Source organism: Nicotiana attenuata, unplaced genomic scaffold, assembly GCF_001879085.1.
Source record: "Nicotiana attenuata strain UT unplaced genomic scaffold, NIATTr2, whole genome shotgun sequence".
Classification (NCBI taxonomy): domain Eukaryota; kingdom Viridiplantae; phylum Streptophyta; class Magnoliopsida; order Solanales; family Solanaceae; genus Nicotiana; species Nicotiana attenuata.
The window spans coordinates 227121-230949 of NW_017671019.1; the positions used below are offsets into that span (position 1 = coordinate 227121).

At 36.0% G+C, this 3829-nt stretch overlaps 1 protein-coding gene across 1 annotated transcript in view; it reads right to left on the reverse strand.

The window, feature by feature from the left end:
- Positions 1-3149: 3149 nt before the first annotated feature.
- LOC109205291 (uracil-DNA glycosylase, mitochondrial) overlaps positions 3150-3829 on the reverse strand; it is an 11094-nt gene continuing 10414 nt past the window's right edge. Inside the window, exon 8 of the mRNA XM_019367993.1 lies at positions 3150-3343. The gene's annotated coding sequence lies outside the window, so the exon portion shown is untranslated. The remainder of the gene's footprint in view (positions 3344-3829) is intronic.

The following is a 3829-nucleotide window of genomic DNA, read 5'->3' on the forward strand; positions in this document are numbered from 1 at the left end:
GGCTCGCATTTGCAGTGTGGGACTGGGACTGGGAACTTCACTTTTGCAGTGACAGAGTCGCTTTTGTGAAGGTGGGGTTCACGCATTTGCGACTAATGTGTCGCATGTGCGACATTGGGCAGTAGGAAGAGCTTCGCAGATGTGAAGCTTGGTTCTCTTTTGCGAGGCGGGGGACCTTTGCAATAGCAAAGGTGTTGTCGCATTTGCGGCATCTATGGGCACAGACATTGTTTGCTTTTGCAAACAGTGGTTCGCGTTTGCGAACATCGCAATTACGAGCAAGAGTTCGCAATTACGATATCTGCAACTAGGTAAAAGTTTGAGATTTCGAGACTTACTCATTTTACACCATTATTGAAACCTAGATTTCATAGAGGCGATTTTTGGAAAGAAAATTTTTTCCAACTTCATAGGTTAATAACTTTAACTTATTTTCTTTTAATTTCCATTACTTTTTCATGAATTGTATCCTCAAATCTATGATTTTTAGAGTAGAAATTGGGGGGGGGGGGGTAGGGGGGTAGAATTTAGGAATTTTATAAAGTTGAGATTTAGACCTCAAATTGAGGTCGGGTTCCTAAATAAATTACATATTCAGGCTCGGAGGTGAATGGATAATCAGGATTTGGTCTTAATTTCATATTTCGACCACGTGGGCTCGGGTTGACTTTTTTTTTAACATTTTCAATTATGTTAAAGATTGAACCTTTATCGTATGGGACTAGTTTCTAAAGCTTATTTTGACTTGTTTGAACAATAATTGACTAGATTCGGGTAGTTTGAAAGTTTGTTCCAAAGGGAAAGTCGTGTTGGGTTGTTGATTGTGTTCCGGAAAGAGGTAAGCGTCGTGGTTAACCTTGATTTGAGATAACTAGGACTTGATTGGTCTATGTGCTGCGTGATTTATGTGTGGGGACGTCATATATGCAAGGAGACAGGTGTATATGCATTATCATAGGTTCAAGCATGCGGGGTGTACTTCTTAATTGCATGTCTTCAATTATACCATGTCTTCATTGATTTTATGTTTTTACTTGTTATGTGCTTTACTTGTCACATGTTCTTACTGGTTAAATATATGCCTTCACTTATTGCATGTCTTTAATTGTTACATGCTCCCACTTAATTATGCCTTTATTTATTATTTGTGTTTACTTGTTATATGTTCTTACATGTTATTAGATAGTTGTTTTTACATGGCTCGTGCTTTTACTTGCTTATTCATCTTTACTTCCTTCCATTTCACTCTAGTATGTTATATTGGATTGTCTTAGAGGATTTATGCGTATTAGGATTTAGTTCCCTTTTTATGTTGCGTTGTGAGATTTGTCAATTGGTTGATATATATATATATATATATATATATATATATATATATATATACGCATTCTAGAATATATATTACTGAATTTAGATGTAGTAATCTTAGAATAAATAAGTAGGCTTTTAACCAGTAATAGTCCTAGAATAAATTAGTAGGCATTTATTTTTCAGACTTTATTTGGTCAGTTTATTTTATTTTGAGATTATTTTACTATGATTATTTTATTTTGGTCAAGATTTTCATATTTATGTTATAAAAATTTATGTTTATGTATTTGTATATTTATTAAAACCTTAACCTCTGAAGTGTAGGAGGGGGAGGATCGGGTTGGGCGCCGTAATGGAAAGGATGAATTATGGTCATTCTTGGTTGTTTTATACCGCTACTGTGTTGTTGTGTAAGATTGTGATTGAGATGATATTTTTTGAGGCCCTCTGTCATTTATTTCTTATTCTGTTGATCGTATAGGTATTTGTTTCCCTATTTTGTTATTGCTTTCCTGCTTATTACTCGTACAAGTTTTTAGTGAGTATCTTATCATAACCTCGTCACTAGCTCGTCGAGGTTAGGCTTAGTACTTACAAAGTACATGGTTGCGGTTCTACTCATATTATACTTCTGCATTTTTTGTGCAGATCTCAGTATTGGTCCTAGCGGCGTTCAGCGGTGATTGCTCGGACACTTCCTTCCAGGAGACTAGAGGTAGTGCTGCACGACGTTTGCAAACCCTGAAGCCCCCTTCCTATCTTTATTGTTGTTTACTTTGCATCAGACAGTTTTGTATTTCAATTCAGACCTTATATGTAGTATTTTAGTTGCTCATGTACTTATGACACCAATTTCTGGGAATAATCTTAGACAACGATAGTTTCGGATTTATTACGCATTTCAGGATATTTCAATCTTAATTTTTATTATTGTATTTTTTAAATTGTGAAACTGCTTAATTATTGTGCTTATATTGGTTTGCCTAGCAAGCATATGTTAGGTGTCATCACGACCCAGTGGTTGAGATTTTGCTTCGTGACATGTTGGGTGGTGACTCACCAATCTAGCTAGCTACACCCCGAGATAAAAGCTCACGCGACACCTAAACGTACGACCCGAACAATGGGTCTTTCGCCCCGAAATCGCCCCGGTGCATTTTTACTACGCCTTGCCCCGGAACTCACACTAGAAACACCTTTTAAAAAATTTAGTTCAGTCATACAATGAGTCTAGCTATTGTTGTTCAAATCTTGACTAGATCTACGCTTCCCGAGCTCTATGTTGTGTGTTATGCAAGAGTTTTACCACCATAATTGACTATATTTAAGCCGGAGTACTCTAGGACCTTGATGCAAATGTTTAATGAAATTTCAAAACTCTTACCCAAAAGGGAAAAAAAGTAGTAATAAATATTTATTTGCACCTAATATTTAAATCAATCCAATACAATATACGTCTTTACACATTATTATCACCAAACCTTGGATAATTATACTCATCCTCAGTGTAATTTATCGGTTAAAACATTGAGTGCAAATAAAGTAATACTTTTTTTAAGCGAGAAAATGAAGACGTCAACATATTAAGAACAACAAAAAAGTAAAAGGCACCCATTTGGTTGGTCAAGCATGCTGTACCATACCCATAATATGGATATTTATATTATCCACCAGATAACTCATTTTTTATCCATCTCAAACACAGGTCGGGTCGGATAATTTATCCGTTTTTTAATTACTCATTTTCAACTCGCTCATATCCGACCCGATCCGCCCATTTGCCACCCCTAGTCAAAATCAAACTAATTAATACGATAGAATGAGAAAACACAATTTAGTTAACCTTTTGACAACTAAAAGTATATCGTTTTTAATTAGAAAGCAGTTGTATATATACATGCCGCGGACATAGTATAACAAAATATCAGGAACCAAATTAAAAAACTTGACAGGAGAATGGAAAAACAGGAAGAAGCAGCAAAACCATATCCAAATTTCCATTTACTGCAAGAGCGTTCCAAGATAGGCCTCCCTGGAAAGAAGGATGCAGCAATGAATTATGCCTGCTAGTCAGCAAGTTTTAGTAGCCTAATAAGGCAGCAGATACAATAGAAAGAAACCTTTGAATTTCATCAATTTATGTCCAGAAACCTCAAAAGATTTCACCACTATATCTAAGAACAAAATTCTGAACATCCACACTATTTTCCTTGATCTCAGTGTTGACTTATGCTGAAAATGACTCATGCAGATCAGTGTTAAACCACACAGAGCATCATCAATAAAGCATAATTTGTTCAACTTAAGGATCGACCTTCACAAAAATGGAAGCAACCCTACCTTCCAAACATATTCAACAGTCATTCCCCATGTTATTAGATACATCTTGGAAGTATTGCAAAATCGTTATTCTACTTCACAGGATCATTTTTCAGGAAAAGACACAAGATCATCATTCTCCGAATAGATTGCTGAACAGTTCTACTTCATCCCCCCCCCCCCCCCCCACACACACCAC